The sequence below is a fragment of the Plectropomus leopardus genome, chromosome 23, assembly GCF_008729295.1.
Source record: "Plectropomus leopardus isolate mb chromosome 23, YSFRI_Pleo_2.0, whole genome shotgun sequence".
Lineage (NCBI taxonomy): Eukaryota > Metazoa > Chordata > Actinopteri > Perciformes > Serranidae > Plectropomus > Plectropomus leopardus.
In genome coordinates this window covers 13207106-13227235 of record NC_056485.1, presented here as the reverse complement: position 1 = coordinate 13227235, position 20130 = coordinate 13207106, and the positions used below count along the sequence as shown (strand labels likewise).

The window sequence follows — 20130 nt, the reverse complement described above, 5'->3', positions numbered from 1 at the left end:
CAGTTATCATGTATCACTCCTGCTATCTTCGTTCGAGCTGCTGCTGGAATGCTCATGTGTCAGATTATAATCTGCACAATGCACTGATCCCCATTCAGACCTGCCACTCGTCAGCCGGTGATTGTTTAAATACCCACAATCCCCCTCCAGGGCTGCAGTCTACCCCCTTCAAGCTGGTTTGATAGATTGCAATTGACAGGTTGAACTTATTACCTGTGATTGTTTGTGAAGCTCCAGACAACCAAAATGCAGTTGAGTGATGACTGACGTTTCGTTGATTTGGGGTTGAATTCCTTGTGTGAGGTGTGCTGGTCCCACTGATGGGATGGTATAGTGTAGAGGGGTTGGGGGCATACTGAAGTGTCAAAACAAGCAGCTGTTGTGACAATGGAGGTTCGCAAACAAATGTGTCTCACACTACCCATTCAGCTTCCACATAATTTAACCACTTCCCTACATTTTGTTTTCCAGAAGAGTTTTGCCAACCTGGAGGTTTCATTTAAAACCCCAAAAGAGTTTATTACTGTGTGGATTTCTTTCGCTGTCTCACTTACTTTTAGCAAAGAATAATAGCCAAAACTACGACAGTAGAGACAAAAGGTCCAATAAACCAGAATAAACTGTAAAAATGTGAAAGAAAAACAGTCGTTAAAGAGAAAGACAAGTGTTGACCATCATCTTTCCATTTTCACCTTATCTCTTCTCTCCGTGTTTCTACCTTTTTTTTCTCCTCATCCGCTTCATTCCTAGAAAACCCAGATGTGTGATGATAAGCTCCTTCGGCTCTTTTTTGCAGAGGATTATCCTCTAGATACATAATGACCAGCCTTGACAGGAATTTCTGTATATACTGTAGCTGCTAACCACACTTTGACATATGTAACACACATACACACACACAGGTTTTTAGTTGTCAATATTTCTCATTCAGCAGGGCCCCATGTACTGTTAACCACAGGTTTATACAAGCCCAACAACGCAGAGATAGGTAAAGAGAAATTAAGATCCACGTCTCTATCTTTTTCTCTTTACTTTCCTTTGTCTTCCACACACCTTTCCCCCCTTTTGCTGCTATTTTGTCACATGTTGCCTTGAGTGTTCTATGTCTGTAATCTTTCCTTGTTCTGTTACTAATTTTGACGTCAGTGCTTTGATTTACGCTCGGGTGTACAACAGATCGAGCGTGCAGCAGAGCCTCATTAGATTGGATGTATGATTTAGGAACATGTCAGAAAGAGTCAAGCAGGTAACATGCTTCGGCAGGTCTGTGTGTGCATGTATGTGTATGTGCATTGAAAAACACGTGGTTGAGTGAGAGTTTCCCTGATAAAATTCACTGTTAGTATGAGATGCATGTCAAGCACTATTTTCGCACTGACACTTTAACAGATTTCGCACTCTTCGCTCTATTTGCACTTCACACTTTGTTTATGAACATGTTCTGGATTGGTTTTAGGGAATTTGTGTTATCCATCTACATTTGGCAAGCTGCAGCTCGTGCTGCAACTTGTCACATCAGACTTTTTAGACCTCTGCATCCTTGTTTTTGGATTTCACATTGATGGTGTAGTTTTGCAGTATGCAGCATTCAGAATTTAACCAAAACAAAAAAAGAATAGAAATTTATAGTACCCAGCTAAAACTTAAAGGTCTACTGACATTAGAATTTCCCATTGTGTGGACAATAACATTACGTTGGGTTTTGTTCTCCATAACGTAAGATGTTTAGAAGAAATTGGATTTTGGTTAAAGAAATTGGATTTTGGTTGATTTACAAAAAAACAACAAATTATCAACGTTGTACAAACTAAATTCAACCAAATATCAACATCTGGTGCCATCTGGTACATGTGTTGCTAAAAAGTGCTTTTATTGAGGCTCAGTACACTTCAGTCAGAGTTGCACTCATTTATTATTCTGATTATTGATTAATCTGTCAATCATTTTCATTTAACAATAAATTTAGTCAGTAAACTGTTTAAAAAACAGCAGAAAATGCTTATTAAAATTTCCCAAAGCCCACTGTGACCACTTTTGATTCCTTATGTTGTCCAAACAACCAAAGAAATTATGTTTTTATGAAGCTGCAACCAGCAAATGATGGACCTTTTTTTTCAGTAAGATGTGTGCAGTTGTGAAATAGTGAGTGTTTGTCTTTTTAAGACACCAGACATATTTCACTATCATTTGACATCTTTTTGCCAAGTCTTCCATTGCAACATACTGCATATGTCGTGCATGCTCACTTAAATTCAGTTAGCAGTTTCTCTGTGACAGATGTTCATGTAGGCTTATATTTCTGAAGATAAATTGTTTTTTTCGCTGTAGTGTTGAGGTAACTGATTTATCAAAAATAGCCCACAATCTGTTTTGGATGACCAATCTAGTGTGGGTGGCATTTCTCACACACTGTCGAGAAAAGCTGTGAGAAAATAGCAGTGTGTGTGTGTATGTGTGTGTTAGAGAGGGAGATTTATGCATGCGTGTTTCTAATGACCTTATCAGTATTTTTTTGGAGTTCCACACGTTAGCCTTAGTTTTTTGGCTTAATCAAAGCTCCTCATATTGTGCTTTGTGTAATATATAATTATCTCAAAATGGGCAAAAATACTCACTGGGAATTTTACCTGTCAAGCAGAAACCTGACTTTTTGAAGTATAGCCAGCAGGGAGAAATATTTACCTGGCACAGCTCAAAACACCTTGCTGATTTATTGCCTGTTGTGATGGAGGTGTTTGCGTGGCACAGGCCTTGGTAACAATTTAAACATTTTTCAATATTAACCACAGCTCTTTGTGATATGATAGACCTACCTCTTACTTGGAGTTCAAAATAAAGCCACTAATAGTTAGGCAGATGTCAAACACTACCTTTTTCACATTTGGAAAGTAGCAGAATCATTTTTCTGTATTGGTACACAATGCTGAATTATCATGCTAGAATGAGCTATCAGTATGCAACTGGTGATAGCTTGTCTCTGTGCTGTGGAAAAATTGCTGCAGAGCACATAAATCATTTTCATCTGTGCTTGATTAGAAGCGATACAAGATTGGTATGCTTTCCAAGAGGCATCCAAATGGGGCTTTTATTTGAATCCACTACAGCAACCTGTTTGCATGCCTTTTCCTGATGTGTTGCTGTCTCCTTCTGTTCAAGCTACCTCAGCTCTGAGAGGTTAACAGGCTCAGTGGTGCATGGCTCATTCCAGCAGCACGTGATGAATCCGCCATACATACCTCCTCCACCATCACCACGTCTTTCTCTCTCTCACTGTGCCCCAGATCTGTGTGTGATGTGCTTGTGACCTCTTTACCCCATTCACGGAGAGGGGGTCCCAAGCATGTACACATATAATGCAAACACACATAGAAAGACTTCAACTCTTTCAGTTTCACGTGCAACACCTCCCCCCTGCTTTTCCCATTAATCAACTATCCCCAACCTTGTGACCCTTTATAATGATGTCTACTTATAGCCAGCTCAAAACACAAGTTATGAGTGATTTTTCTGCCTCAGATTTATTCATTTGAAGGATTTTTTACAGGCCCAGTGAGCTAGTAATATTTCAAAGGAAAAATTACAGAAATATATATCTTTTTTTATTCCTTTAATAATCTTGTCGCCCCCTAGATTCAGCACAGGACCTGTTAGTAGGAAACCAATAAAGTAAAGCTCAGGCAAACAACTATCTATGAGACTTCTTTGGCATGTTTTGTACTGTGTCGTTAAAGTATTACACACTTAAGAGTAGGCTTTAACCTTTTGGCTTAATATCTTTCAAAAATATGGGAAGAGGGCGACAAGCTACCTACTAAGCAAGAAATTAGTGAAAAGTTACTAGAAAATAACCTGAAAATTGGCAAAGAGTGAAAAAAGAAGTTGAGAAAGTGCTAAAAATGTTTTTTGTGTATTCTGTAACATAATTATAAATAATTAAGAGAATTACAATTATAGTCTGGATATTCTCCCTGTTTTTTGATAATATCAAATAATCCCCCCCAGCTCATTTTCAGCTCATTTCCTTGTTACCTTGTTCGTTGGACTCATCTTTTTTTCCCCCCTGTTTTTGAAAGAAATCTAAAACTACTTTTCTCAGGTTTTAGAGGTGTTGGTACTTGTGAAAGGTACCTGAATGCAACACAAGAAAACTGATTTAGATCCAGGTGACAAAGGGTTTAAGATGGCTCTGAAAAGATTATGACTTGCCCTTTTGTCAGTGATGGCGAAGATACTGTACATTCCTGTGATAAGCACAAGGGGAAAAAAATCAAAATGTATCATGACAACAACAGAAACTTCTCAAATCTCTCTTTTGTTTGTTTGTTTCAAAGCCTTGTAGTTTTTCCACAACATATCCACTCGTGCCATTGCCTCCTTGTTTAAAAGCCCAGCTGAAAAAGGTGTAATTCGGTATTTATTGGTAAAGCAATGATTGTTTGATATCAGAAAAATGGATCTTTTCGAGTATATTACCTTCAGAGCTTCTTCTTCCATTATTTTCTTTTTCAAAAAAGTAACCTGCAGCTGTTTTGGAAGAAGTGGGAAAAAAGTTAATAGTATGGTTTATCTGATCAACAGTCAAATAGCCGCCATGGTTTAGTAAGTTATTCCTACTGGCCTTAGAGATGTAAATCATTTGGTTTCCTTCTGCAGCTGACAGATGTTTTTGGTTTGCGTTTACATTTCAGGCAAAGCCAAGTACTATTTGGCAGACATATATTCATATATTTTCATGTGCTGTAAAAGGAAGGATTTGATTCATTCATTTAAGGTCTGTTTGTGTACCAGTGTTTCAGTAGAGTTCAGGTGGGGGTGCACATGTTTAGGCAAGACAAATGTTCTGGGGATTTTTGATGAGATAGTAAGAAACCTGTACGATATTTCAATGATAGGGTTCCACATTACCTTGAGAGGTGATATATAGATAATTTCCCATCCTACACACGTTAAGTCCTCTGCACACAGTATCTGGCAGCCGTCCTGTGTCTTCCTGGGTGGCCTCAATGTATCCACCTACAGCAGGGAGCTTAGCTGTTAGTGCATCAAACACACACGCACCCATTCACACTCCCAAACACACACCTTTGCTTGTAAATCACTCAAACTACCAATTTATTTCATCCCTTTATGTGAGGTATGTTCTTCAGTTACTCACTAACTAAATCCTGCTAATGAAAACATTACGCTGCTTATCTTTGCCATGTGGTCAAAGTCTTTTTAGTTGTTGAACAATTTGGCGTTTTAGGAAGGGTGCTAAATTAGTTAACAGCTCAGAATTCATTTTAAAATATGGTCTTGCCTTCGGACAGAGATGGGAACGTAACCCAGTGACCAATTTAAGAGATAATGTTCCTCTCACAAAGCTCTTTAAGGGGAGTCCAGATTAAAAACGTAAAGATTTAAAGCAACCTGACACCAACCGGTCATAGGTAGCACACTTTGTGAAAAAAGGGGCCGCTTAACTCTTTTCTGCCTCATTCACTAAAGCCTTCACAATGCCAAAGCCTCCTTTATGTCTACAATACCAGCATTCACGCAGCCCCCAACTTATACTTGTAACCCAACCTTTGTAGCTAATGCTAAAGCGGCCTCCCTGCTGATCTGCTGAGCTAACGTTAAACCTGTCAGAAGCAATATTCGCCTGCAATCGGATCACACTCTGTGTGTTTAACTGAAGATTTGGGATAGAAAAGAATCCAGTTTAGAGACCATAGGCTAGAAATAAAATTGATGTCAGGAACATATCGTCTACATTTCGCTAAAATGATGTTGTCTAGTACAACAGTTCTGCACTAAATCCTACCGTCATAACGGTATAATGTTCGATTTTTGCTGAAACTGTTTAAGAAAGGTATAGTTTGTAGTGCTGTTGAACTGCATTTTGTTATATTAAATGGAGTTTCTAATATTTTGTCAACCCCATTTATACCAATACGGGTAGGTTAAAAAGAGTACATTTCCAAGCATTCTTCTTCTCTAGTAGGTTCTGCCTAACTACATTACCCACAATGTAACTGAACTTTTAAGTTTGGCTTCTAGCTGTACACCCCCAAATTTTTTTTTATACTTTTCAGCCCCAACTGATGTCGACTCAAATGACATCACTTGAGGCAGGTTATCAGACTTTTTGAAGCTCCCTTTGGTGCCACTAAAGGCTTTTTTAATCTTTATTTAGTAGTAGTACCCTCCACCTGCGAACAAACTCTTCTTCTTCCTCTTCTTCTTCTTCTTCTTCTTCTTCTGCACTGACCATTAGCTCACCAGGCAAATGCAACATATTGGCTCGACTCTTGTCTCTTTCCCTTGTACCATAGGGTGTATTTACTTGCAACATTTGAAATTTACCAACATGCCAAAACTGTTTTCCTATTCCTCCTTTTTGTTTTCATCTTTTTCTATCTGTTATCTCAATCTTGCATTTTGCACTATTCCAGTGAAGTCAGGAAGATGCATGTGATTTTTTTCATGCTATCATACAACCGTCATACCACCACCATCAGTTTTATATTCCAGCTCTATCCTGATCTTATTCAACTTATCTGTGTGTATTTACCTCTGTCAAGAAGGTTATGTTTTTTAGTTTGGTTTGTTTGTTGGCTTGTTTGTCAGCAGGATTATTGACAAACTACTGGCCTGATTTTCATGAAACTTGATGATGTCGCACAGGCCAAGGAAGAGCCCATTACTTTTTCGGGCGGATGCGAGTCACAGAACAGATACACAAATTATTTTTCACTTTTGTTAACATTGCGAGATAGCCCCTCTAGTTTCACTGAGTATTTTTTTCAGTGTCTTAGTCAGAAAAGAAACATTTGTTTTAAGTAGAGTGGTGTGCTCCCTCTCCAGCCACCAGCAGGTCTCTGACCTACAAAGTCACCAGGTTTTAACTGTTCCCCAGGGGCCCCTTAAGTCCCTCACATGGAGCAAAGTGGTGTCTGGGGACTGGTCTGTTTAAAACCTCAAAGGCTACCACCGTCCATGTGTGTGAAAGACAATGTGTTTTGGTGTGTGTGTGGCCTCTGGTCCAGTAAAAAACTGCCACAGGTTACAATCCATCTCACTTGGTTTGTGTCGACATGCAGCTACTCCTTAAGCTAGAAACCCATCCGTCCTTTTTGTGTGTGTGTATGTGTGTGACCCCCCTGTAGAGTGGACTGCGGTGAAGAAGATGAGCAGTGCATTGTGATGTGGTGTTTTTACCGTAGCTAAGGAGAGAATAGCATTACCATTCAAAAGGGCTGCTGTCGCGGTGGGAGGGGGTTTAACAGTGTCTCCTGCTCCGCTGTTATGAGCTCATTCTGCGCTCCTTTTACACACTACATTGTGTGTTTGTGTAGTGCTTCACATGTATTTTAAACACAAACAAACTTCTGATATCCTGGTTTTCAATATTTAGTGCCACAAACACATTTTGGCTGGAGATACGGCTTATGGTTTTATTCTCTTGTCTTATTGGTATTGGATGAAAATTTGCTTTGTGAATATTAAGCATTTTAATGCAATTTCAAAAGATTTTAGAGACCAGAAATTGAAATTAGTGTCAAACCCCTCATGTTAAATTAAAACATGACATGGCCATTAAAAGACAGTCAGTTATTGTTATGAAATGTTAAGGAAGAAATACTTGAAAGAAGAGAGACTGTATATCTGTGAACTTGTGCATCTTAAGAAATGTCCGGTGCACAGCTGGCCACTAGGGGTCAAAGGTCACCCCCAGCTCCTGCAAAAAAAACCCTCACGCAATGACCTGGCATTGTGTGTCTCCCTCACTCTCTGTTTACACATACACAGAAGACACTCTGCGACTTCAATCAAAGCGTCATCACAGTGCTGTCGACTTAATTAGAGTGAGAAAAGTAGCTATAAGAAGAAATTAAAAAAAGGAACAGAGAGAAATAAACAATTACAGGAGTAGAGGAACAAAAAGGAAGTCGACTGATACCAGAGAGAGAGACAGAGTGACAGAAGGACGGACAGGAGTTATTGTGGCTGCAGTGACAAAAAAAGATATAAAGAGACGGTCGTATATCTGTCAGTGTTGTGTCAAGGGGCTGTTCAGTGTCTTTATCTGCAAAGGTCATGGACTGATTCACACACAAACACACACACAGAGAGCTGACCTCGGTGTGCTGACTAACTTTTTCATTAGTCTTCAAAAAGGCTGCTGAACTCACCGCTGCAAATTTTACTCTGTGTGCGTGTGTGTGTGCACATTAACGGGGGAGTGAGTCAATAGCCTCACATCAACTCAATTTATGGACTTTTTTGCATCACTATGAAAAGCCGTAAATTACCAGGGCGATCCTGATCAGCTGCCCTCCCTCTTTCTTCTCTTTCTTTCTCCCCACCTCCCCTTCTCCCGCTGTCTGTCTGTCTCTCTTTTCTGTCCCTCTTCTCTGTCTCTCTTTCTTTCTTCATGTGTCTGTGTGGAGGCTCATTCAGAGGGCACTGGGGCAGAGGGCTCATGACAGGAGGATGAAAGGGTCAAAATTAAAGAAAGGGGAAGAGGGAGAGGAACGGGGCAGTGAAGGAATTCACCTTAGAGAAAATGAAGAGAGTTAATGAGAGTAGATTTGACTAAGTATAATTATACAGGTGTTTTCCCCAAATTATTTCAGTGCTGAAGTTTTAGTAAGCTGTGATTAGTCATCAGTAGATGACAATTATTTTTAAATATCAGTAAGTTTTTTTAATGCGAATTTGCAGCCAAAAAGCCGTGTATTTTGCAATGGCAGAAAATTACTAGGTAAATTTACTCAATTACTGTGCTTAATTACAAATTTGAGGCACTTGCACTTTCTTGAGTATTTTCATGATATGCAGCTTTCAGCTTTTACTCCACTATATTTTTCTGAAAACTTCAGTTACTAGTTACTTTACAAATTAAGATTTGAGAAAACAAAACACACAAAGCGGCTAACATGATTAGTCAATAACTGATAAACTGATGCACGATAACTGGCAGTTTTAAGTAAATTTACCTGATAATATTAAGTAACCTTTTTAATGCTGGACTTGTAATAAAGTCCATAGAATATTTAAAGTGTGTATTTTTACTGAGGTAAAGGATCTAAATACTTGCTCCACTACAGGTATTTGGGCATTTTGGACTGTTAGTTGGCCAAAACAAGCAATTTTATGTGCTTAAAGAAATAGCTACACACAGAGAGGTCATTACCAAATGTAAATACATTACATCTATTGCAAAAATGCCATGATTAGTGGCAAAAATAGGGTTTGATTTTCTAAACATCTTAAAGATTCTAAACTTTAAATAGGCTCATTTTGCACCTGCATTTGCACTGAAGCTACAAAGCTATAAAAGAAAAGGTAATAATATAGTCAAGAAATGGAGAATAAAAAATGTGAGATAAAGCAATACTGTTTGATTTAACTTCTTGTAATGCAATATATCACATGATAATCATTGACAACTAACTTTCATCACACTCTTCCTTCTTTTCTGCTCTCTCTTCTCCTTTTCTTCCCGTACCATCCTTTTCCTCTGTAATGCAAATATACCTTCATCTTCCCATCCTAAACCCCCCTCCTCACCTCACTTCACCTCACCGCTCCTCTCTGTATCCTTTTGACCTTCATCCCTCTCTTCCCTCAGCTCTCTGACTCCCTGAATCTGAGGCCTGCAGGCCGTGCAGATGTACTGACGTGTTTAACACCCTTCATCCAAAAACACAAAATTGATCTGATGCTGTCATGGTGCTCTCAGTCTGTGTGTGTGTATGTGTTCACAGACCTGCACAACACCTATCACCTGCTCCAGGTAATTAAGATAATTTCAACAGACGTCCCCCATTGGAGTGAGAGAACGTAATTATAGAGGTATTTAGAGAGACTCTCTGTGTGTGTGTGTGTGTGTGTGTGTGTGTGTGTGATATAGCAAGAGATAAAAACACACATTCATAAGGCTTGACTGATTGACAGTAGTTGAGTTGACAGTCAAAACTATTTTTCATGTTAATTATTGTGGGAATTTCTTCAAAGCACGGCCCTGTTTATGTAAGGAGCCAACGCCAAACACACGCTTGTAAGTATACACACACTACATACCACAGTGATTATACACTCTAAGTAAAGTAATGGAGATTTGTTGATGAACATGTTTATCACCGCACTTGAGGATTCACACCTTTTTTCACATTTTTGCACTAAAATGGAGTCTTTTTAAAATAGAATTTAAAAATCTCTCTCTCTTCAACATACATGTAGTTTTAACTTCAGCAAAAGTGTATGTCCTCCAAATATTTACAGTAACTGTGACTTCTTGTGTCTATTTCATGTACAGTATGTGTCAGCTCATGCAGACAATACACTGATTAACTGTAAATGTAAATGAAATGAAGTGGAAGGTTAAAAGAACGCAAAGATAACAAAACGTCCACAAGAACATGCTGGTATACTCTCAACTAAATATACACACGTTCTGGTTTGAATCTGTTTTCGTGCAGGTCACTGTATTGAACTGCAAATGGGAAGATTTGAAAGCCAGCTGCTTACCCGAATGTAGGTGTGTCCGCGCAGCATTCTCTAACCGATGCTTAGAGATAAAGTTCACTAAAATCCCGCAGCCGAACACTATTTTCAAATATGTAATTTGTTTTAACCTGCCTGGAGTCCCACATGGTCACGGTTAAGTGTGTCAGATACTGTACACTGAGTTATCAATCAATGCAAAAGCACACTTAAGTGAACTTTCAGTGCTTTTCCTGTGATTTTGTGATTGTTTCTTTGGCGCCAGTGAAAGATAAAACAAACCATAAGAGGTACTGGCAGATTCTGTTTGACCCAGGCATGTCTGGCATGTGTACGTGTAAGCCATCATGGAACGATGCTCATACGCACAAAAGCTGCAAGTAAACATCCACATGATAGGTTTGAACAGACAGGAAATTTTAAAGACAAATGCATCACATTCCTACTTTGATAGAGGAATGAAACACACACACACACACATGTACGGACAGGAAATTTACTAAATGCATCCTAAACTCCCAGTTTTCATAGGTACAAGGCTAAACAAACACACAGATACACCTGCATAAAGAAATGCCCAGTTGAACATCCAGACAGGATATGATCCACCGACTGTTCACTGTTTTTCTCCCTGCTTTACAATATACTATGTTGTAGTTGGCTCCTGGTAGATTCCAATTCTGAACTGTTGGTTGATTAAAAGGTCACAAGGTGCTTGTGTGTTTTTAATGTAAATTAATAATTAATATTTAAATCATCCCAGCAAAAACATTATCAATTGACAAAACTGTGAAGGGCTTAAGGTCAATTTTTGAATCAGTTTTCTTCCTTGTAAAATACATTTTTATACATTAGGTATTAATCAACAAAAAGAAAATAACTGGGCCGTTGGCATAGGCTTTATTAGACAAAAACTCAATCTTTATCCCAACAAAAAACAAGAAGACCTTACAGAGTCCTTTACATACAGAAAGTTCATGTCTTCCATCTAGTGTAAACAAGTTAATGTATTCATTGTACACACAATTTTAGAGAAATATTTATTTAATAGACCTCAAAGGGTAGCTTTAGTATTATTTTAATCTTGGACCCTTTTTCCCATGTTTTTATGTCAAAGTGACTAATGGGAATAACAGTTAGTAAGGTATTGAGCGAGATGTTGCAGCCAGCAGCGGCAAAACAGGTTGCCATGTAACCACTTGGGGCTTATCACACCGTCTGTTTACTTCCACTTAAAGTGCTTGTTTTTGCCGTTCACATTTGTTTTTTACATTTCGAGCGAGGGCACGCTTCATCAGACAACTGATGAACTTTTCACCCATTAGTCACTTAGACACAAAAACTTATGAAAACAGGGCTCAGTTTACAAACGACAGAAGCTACCCTTCAACGTCTGATTGGCAATTGATTTTTTTAGGTGAGCAGTGCAACGAGTGATTCAGAACAATTATGGTTATGTCAAAAAAAAGACAGCTTTTGTAGGGAAAATCCAGATTTCTTTGGATTTTTGTTTATTTAATTATGCATGACACTGACTTTGGGCCAGTAGTCGTCACTTCAACATACAACCTCTGTCAAAAAGCAGCATCCCAGGAATTCTTAGATCTCCCAAGCCCTTATACAGATAAGCAAAATTATCCATTTCAGAGAACAGACCCTCCTTCACTGTCCCTTTGAATTCCTCAAATTCTTAGATTTGGAAACGTTGAGTTCCAATATGAGGTCTCTGCAGACCATTAAGCCCAGTGATCCTGACCCCCTGCAGCCGGCAACATGACATTCCTGACCTCCACAGCCCAATCTGATCCAGTCCACTGGAAACCTACTTCTCCCTGCTTTCATTACTCCCGTGTCTCTCGTTCTCCCTCCCTCCCTGTGGAGGTCCTTTCTCAGTTTCAGGGTCAGAGAGTCGGAGGAAGGGATGAAAGGTGAGGGGCAGGGGGAGACATGAAGACATAGAAGGGTTATGTTTTGACAATACCAAATTTTTGATTTACTTAGCTAGAACATTTTTTTTAATCCTCTTGTTGTAGCTTTTAACCCATTTTTTGAGTTAGCTGAAGTTTTGGGAGTTCAAGATGTGATAGACTATCAAAAAGTTTTCAGTGGTTTAACTCTGGTAGTTTTATTTTTTCAACTTGTACAGTTGGTATATGGAATTTAATTAATCAAAATTTAATTTTTGTGTGCAATTCTTCTCAAACTTGAAGATTTTTTATTCATTATCTTTTTTTTTCTCTTGGGTTTTTAGCTATTAGTGAAAAGTAGTTTAAATGCATTTGTTAGGTATTATGATTGATCAGTTAATGAAAACATAATCTGAGAAGTAATTAAATATTTGGTGATCAGTAGCAATTGTCATTGCCATGATAATGGAAAAGGGGTGAAGATTAAGAATGAAAAAGAAATTCACATTTCAGGACTAACAAGTTACACAATGTTTAGTTCAGTACAAGCAAGCATTATGTCAATCAAAATGTTGATCTAAGATTAAAAGAGGCAACAACATTAGCGCTCAATTAGGGACCATTTTTTTCTTTGCAAAACCTTTCCAGGAATTTCATGTTCTAAAAATTTTAAAAAGACTTTCAAGGTCATTTTAAACCACAGAAATAAGAACAAAGCTAAATATGTAAGGACGAGGAAGGAAAATTGACCATCTTTGTTGTTCTAGAGGGAAAGTGGGTCTGGAAAAGCAGCTGTGTGTTTGGGTCAGGATACCTCTCTGCTGACACACTTAGGACAGCACACACTCCCTCCATACACTCGCACAGTGGTGAGCGACAGCTATGTATGTCTCTTGTCTTGTCATGTAACTCTCAAGGAGACAGAAAATACATGTGAGATAGAGGAATGTGTGTCACACACACACACACACACACACACACACACATTTAGGAGCAGAGGAGGTGATGAGTGACTGATTTGCTTTGAGTTTGAGGGCATGAATGATTTGCTCTTTGACACTGTTCTATATATTAGGCATTGTTGCAGAGGCATTTAACAGGATATTAATCACATTTTGAACTGACAGCTTTTCAGTCAGCTTTTCAGTCGTATTTTACAGTGACACACCTATCTTTCTCAACTCACTCCTGCTATTGTATAAGCGTTTTTATAATGCCTCCACATTGGCGACAGTTGGGGCCGGAAGCATTAAGTTTTCTGCTTGTCCATCAATCTGTACATATGTCTGTTTGACCATTTGTCTGTCCATCCATCCTTCTCACTCTTGTGAATGTGATATCTCAAGAACGCATTTGAAGGAATTTCTTTAAGTTTAGCACAAACATCTGCTTGGACTCAAGGATGAATTGACTAGATTTTGTTGGTCATTATGATTAGATTTTGTGAGTCATTATGACCTGCAATTTGACTGGTTCGCAGAGTAATTCTACATGTTTAATATTTAGCTGTGAATTGTTGTAAATGTCCCTTACTGTCCAGATATTTTGATGTTGGGCTGAGAGACACAATGGTTGGTAAAACAGCAGAAAGACAAATGTGTCTGGGCACTTGCAGTTCAACCATCAGTCATTTTAAACACAGTGTAGGACAAGTGGAGTACCTGAGGGGTGCAGGCTTACACACCTGGTTTGGGTTTGTCCTCCACTTCCTGGGTCCCATTATCCATTCGTCTCCGTCTTTATGGGCTTTTTCACTCCTCTTTACATTTTCAGAGAAGGGAACATCTGGAGAGGCTATTTGGCTTCTGATACAAGTGATTGATTTTGTCTGATTAGTTGTGTGACTGTGACAGCACCTTGTTAGCATGTCGTCACTGTCTGGTTGTTTGATTAATACTGAAAGCGCAGCATCTAAAGGTAAATCATAACAACAGAGACAGACAAAATTAAGTGGCTTATTCTAGTGTATTAGTGCTATACTGCATGACATGGCTTTTTGAATTTATTTACATACTTATACTTATATACTCCTATTCGATACCCTTTATGGCAAATTCAGCAAATATCTCCTCAGGGTCCATTAGCAGTCCGTACTGTCTTTGCCCTAAAAAAACAGGTGTTCATACACAGCCCTGGCTCTGTAAATGGGAAGCAAAGTGGTTTTGAACCTGGTCACACAACACTGTGTTTGTGCTCGTGCACAGGACTAGAGAAAGACCATCGATGTATAAAATGCAGTGAGAGTGAGGGGAATGGTATGACAGAGCTCCAGAAAGAGCCCTGACAGGAAGGGTGGATTTGTTTGGGTGTTGAGTTCAAATATCAACAATCTTTCTCCCCAATCCCCAACTCTACCTTTTAGTAGATTTGTGGAAGCTTGGTGTTAATAGTAATAATAGTTAATAGTTATTCATTTACGTCTCATTACTTGGTCTCGTAAATGTAAAGCACTGCGTCCCTGGGTGGGCTTGAACCACCATCCTTTCGGTTAACAGCCGAACGCGCTGACCGATTGCGCCACAGAGACTTCAGGCCTTTGATAAAAGATGATAGATAACAATTATAAGATAGTGTTAGCAAAGCAGACTCTACTGAGACATCCATGAATCAGAGATTTTGGCAGCAATTTTGAAATCTAAAAAAAGAGCTTAAGCTTGCTAAGCTTTATCAAAGCCGTGCTGTTATATTTGCTCATTGTATCCTTTTTAATATGTAGTTTACAAAACATTGGTTTAACAGGTGATTCTTGAATATGTGCTCTGGCTTGCTTGCCAAAAAAGATTAAAATAAGACATTAATGAGGTTTTACGTTTTCTTTTTTGGTAAATTTGGAATGTGGTTTTTCTCTTTTGGTGAATTTTAAATTATTTCCCTGTAGTTATCTCTTTTGTCTTGCTTAGTTATTATGTATTTTGTAACACTGACACTCAGTTTCCATGTTGGTGCCATGTGAAAAATCCAAATAAAAAAATGCAGTGCATCAGTGCAGGAAAAAAGTCTAAAACCATTTATTATGGTACGGTGTATTTAGAACTAGACCTCTGTGAAGGCTTCATCTGTAGGCTGCATTTTCTGTGTTCACTCAATACCTCTTCAGCACTTTCCCACGCTGCTGAACAGGTGCTTTGTGTGATTTAATCTTGGATGATCTTCATCCAGACTCAACAAATTTAAGATATCATCAATCAAAGTTAAGAAGAACTGCGTGCAATAGTTCAGTCACATTTCTCACTGTTTTTTGTGTTTTCAGAATCTACACATGTATTGTAATGGTTTTTCCCCCAAATTTGTCTAAATCTATTTGTTCATTTATACAGCATAGTATCATTGATTTGATGTAGTAGTGACATACATTACACTTTACCTATGTCAAATAAGCATCACTAACTTTACACCAAGGGTTAAATAAGCCCTGTAAACATTTCTCTGGAAGAGAGAAACATTTTTCAGGAAGAAAAAAACATTTCTCTGGAGGGGATGTGGATGTCTGAAAGTTAACGTTTATCAGATATCATATCGCACATCAGATAAAGAGATTCCTCGTGTGAATAAAGGTGCAGTATCTTAATCTCAGGCACATAAACAAAACAGCTGAGAGACACCTCTGGCTGGAGATTTGGAACCGTGTGACGATTCATAATTATAAAGTGATCTATATTTAGATTAAATTTTTCTCATAAATCAGAATATTTCTCTGCTTAGATGTTATATTTAGACTGTGTGTAAATATATACTTATGCAGCTTCAGACTGTAATGGCTCAGGCTTTTCTTTGAATTTGATCTTTTACAAACTCTTCCAAATTTAGATCACAGGAACGCAGATATTTAGCCACTTGTTTGGTAAAAATTGGTCGTGTTTCAGCAGTCCCAAAGGAAATATGGCATAAAACAAGTGCCATAGCACTTAAAAAATTCTGTAAGCTGCCCCACAGGTTTTAATATATACATCTAAGACATCACGAGGTTTGTTCCTAAACTGCATCTCATCTATCTTTTAAAATCCCTCATGCTCTGATCCACATCCACACATTCGAAACTCGCCCCTAACCCTGAATAAGCTGCTAAAATAAAATATGTTAAAGCCAAAATGGGATTGTCCCAAAAAAACACGTATCAGCATGGTTAAAAAACAGATTGCCCAGTCAAGTGTGCCCCCGTTGTCATGTCAGATATGTGTTGTTTGTCTGGTTTCCTGGGAAACTTGTCTTGTTGCCAGGTTTGTCTGGTAACATCCTCCTCCTGCTCGTCTTACATTCCAGATCAGTCTGGACTGAGTTAATGCGATGGAAGAGTATTTGCGGAAGATGATTTCATTGAAAGTTATGCTAATGACCGGTAGCACACACACACACACACATCTGGCATCTGACTTCAGTAGACTCTCAGAAGCCGTAGTTACTTTTCTGATCACAGAAACCAAGTTATTCATTTAAATGATGTTACAAGAGCATTGAAATATTATACGTCCCTGGGTGGGCTCGAACCACCAACCTTTCGGTTAACAGCCGAACGCGCTGACCGATTGCGCCACAGAGACTGCTTCTGTTATGCAAGAGAAACAGATAGAGTTGCATCTAGAAAAACAGATTGTGATGCTTGTGAGACTGATTTCACACACCAAGTAGAAGCTAGCATGCTAGCATTAGCCTAAACAGTTGACAGTTGACCTGACTTTTCTGACACTATTTTCTATATAGCTATTTCGCTTACCAGCTGTGAAGAAGATGACATTTATATTCCTGGCTAAAAATGATTGGCTCCTTTGGTCACATACATGGGCCAGTGCATGTTATAATTGACATCTTTTTAAATGTCAGTTTCAGTCACACTGTCACTTGGAATTTAGTTATTTAGAAATTCAAGGACATTCGGCTTTTGATGATGTTCATTTGGCGCCAGTTATAGATTTGCTACTGATTTCTCTACCCGTTACCTCGGGTTACAGAAAGCAAGTTATTCATTTACACAATGTCATCTGATGATTTACACACACAAAATCCTTAGTCCCTGGTTGGGGCATGAGCGACCAATCATATGTAGAAAGATGACATTCTTAATCCTCCCTACAAACATATCATTTATCATATCATCAAGTAGGAAAAATAGCAGTGTGACAATATAAAAATGCTCCAATTCAAGAAAAAGTTCTGCACTAAAAATGTTCATCAATTAAAGGAACATAGGTATGGCAACAGAATTAATTTAAAAATATTAAACTATGACTCAAAAATACTTATTATGGTCATTATTATACTAGCTATTGCAGAATTGGCACTGTCAGTGTTATATGACTGGATCATTATTACTGGTGCATGGATGTTAACAGGTTTTAACATGTAAACATTACTTTAATGTTGTAGCTGGTCAAGTAGGAGTAAATTATATCTGCTATACGTTTGGGTTAGTTTAATTTATAGCAGCACATTATATTTTAGAAACTGATAATACGTGTTTGAAAAATCTTGTACTCAAATACAGTAGAGGATATATTTTTATTTGCAATAAAAATACAAACATTTTAATTCATAAAAATGTAACTAACTTTGCATATCTATAATATCTCTCCTGGCTGTGAACTCTAAATCATAGAGGCGGTGACTACTTCCTTTATCTTGTCTTCTTTCACTGCATCTTAATCTTTCATCAGCAAAGCCACATTAATCCCAAGCAAAACCCAATGTCTGTAATTATTATAATTACATTAATACATCTGTTAACAACATCAAATTACAGCTCCAGGAAATATTTAACTTGTGTACCATTTTGTAACATGTTAAGGTGGGTCGTATTTTCATATTGGGCTCCACGTTTTTTGATCAGAGAAGATAATATACCCAGTGATACAGCCTTAAGTTGATTTACACATCACATGTATGAGGAGCTTATTTGGTATCCAAGTGCAATGCAATGTTGCCAAGTATCCTAAATATCTCTCAGCAAATTCGTGTGCTCCTCACATGGATACTGCAGACTGAGACGCGGTATGTGGTGGGATGTTTAGCACAATATATGGCCTCCGCTGGCTCCATGCACTCATTATAGAGGCTGTTCAATTACACATGTGAAAGAAATACTTGGATGTTGCAGGCATTGCAGCGCACCTAGATACCAAAAGGGGACGATGATAAATCCTGGTCATATAATGGAAGGCCTGACAGCTGAAAATCACTCTGTTGACGCTCATTTATTTATTAAGTCAGTGTACAGTGGGAACTTTTTTCTTCACCTATATGTTGGCATGAGTGAGGATTTATTATAGAGACTTTTCACCCAGAAGAAATGTGTAGGAATTTTTTTTGTAGTGCAGACATACATGGACTTGCAGACTTAAATGGTAGATTGCACACATTGTATTGGCGTTTCATCATCTGATTGAAGGTAATTGACGCACTGATTCACAAAACTAACCGCAAGTAACCTTAAATGTACTGTGTTCACATTGCGTGCAAGCATACGTGGTTTTTGTCTGCCTGTACGAATAGATATTGTCAAACCCTCCTTTTGCTTCAACATGCCAAACTTCCCAACCTTTCCCAGATAAAAAAAAAATCAGCCTCCACAAAACTCTGCTCCTTTTATTGTGAACATTACTGCAGGCGAGCCGTTGTCCTGGTATTCAGATTGATGTTTTTTTAATAATAAAAGTATGTCAACACAGTGTAGCCTCCAGGTACCAAAGACATTTTCCTCTTGTCTGTGTCGGGGGCTGTTGGGGTTACTCCAGCTCTGTTGTAGCATGCTAAACTATGCATGCAAACTGTGGTGTGCATGTGTTTCTTTCCTTTTTGCATCACCTGGATTAAAGGTATTTGTTGTAAATTGATTGTTGACTCAGTTTTGGCTGGAAAAATGAGCTTTTGAGTGACATTTCTTCCTGTAAGTCACATAAGGATGTGCAGCACAACTACAGCCGGCAGCTCTAACATCAGAAAATAGTATTCATTAAAGTGAGGATACATCAAATGAAACATTTGTTTTGTAATAAGAAATTCCACTCTGCAGCTTCCACAATGTCTTAAGGCAATGTAAGAGTTATTGAACTTTGAAGGGAAAGCAGATTTTTCCCCAAATGCCCAGAAAAGATTTTCATTCCAAAATAACTTATGCAAAGGAAACTTTATTATAAGATAAGATGAACTAAGATGAGTTTTGTCCCAAAATGATGTGTACAAAAAAGAGTTTCCCATGCAACATAATAATGGACAAAAGGCTATTTTGTACCCAGTATCACCGATTCTGATCTTTTCTTTGAAGTGTTATATTTTATGAAAGGTTATCGTCCCACAATGTATTGCTTAATTCCAGTCAGAAGGCTAGTCAGCATACATTAGCTAGTAAAGATTTTAAGCGTATTCCACATGCTAGCTTTACGTAAAGTTAGAAGTATTGCTCAGAAGACACAAGTAGAGAACAGTTTTGATTTGTCTAAACTGCAATATACAGTAAACATTTTAATCCAAAATGCGACACAGGAAGTACAGGCGGGGTAAAGAAGCTTTCAGTATTGTGAGTGAATAGATTAGCAGTATCTCTGGCCCCAGTCAAAATTGTAACCCTCAACTTTCTTCATACATTGAGCTGTAAACACAAGATGACAGATGTTCAGGTAAAGAAATTGCAGTGTTTGCTTAAGGTGGCCTTTCTTTGCGTTCGTTCTTTAATCCGTAACTTCCTCTCCCATCGTCAGTCTCACCACCTTTAAGTGGAGCCACAGGAAGGAGTTGCAGCGAC

General features: G+C 38.3%; 1 protein-coding gene and 2 non-coding genes across 3 annotated transcripts in view; 1 reads left to right on the top strand and 2 right to left on the bottom strand.

Annotated features, from left to right (window-relative positions):
• Window positions 1–20130, top strand: part of col4a6 (collagen, type IV, alpha 6) — a 133910-nt gene that overhangs the window by 35168 nt on the left and 78612 nt on the right. The gene's annotated exons all lie outside the window — the stretch shown is intronic.
• Window positions 14852–14925, bottom strand: trnan-guu. The gene has a single exon. It is a non-coding gene; the product is annotated as a tRNA-Asn (tRNA).
• On the bottom strand, window positions 16863–16936 carry trnan-guu. The gene has a single exon. It is a non-coding gene; the product is annotated as a tRNA-Asn (tRNA).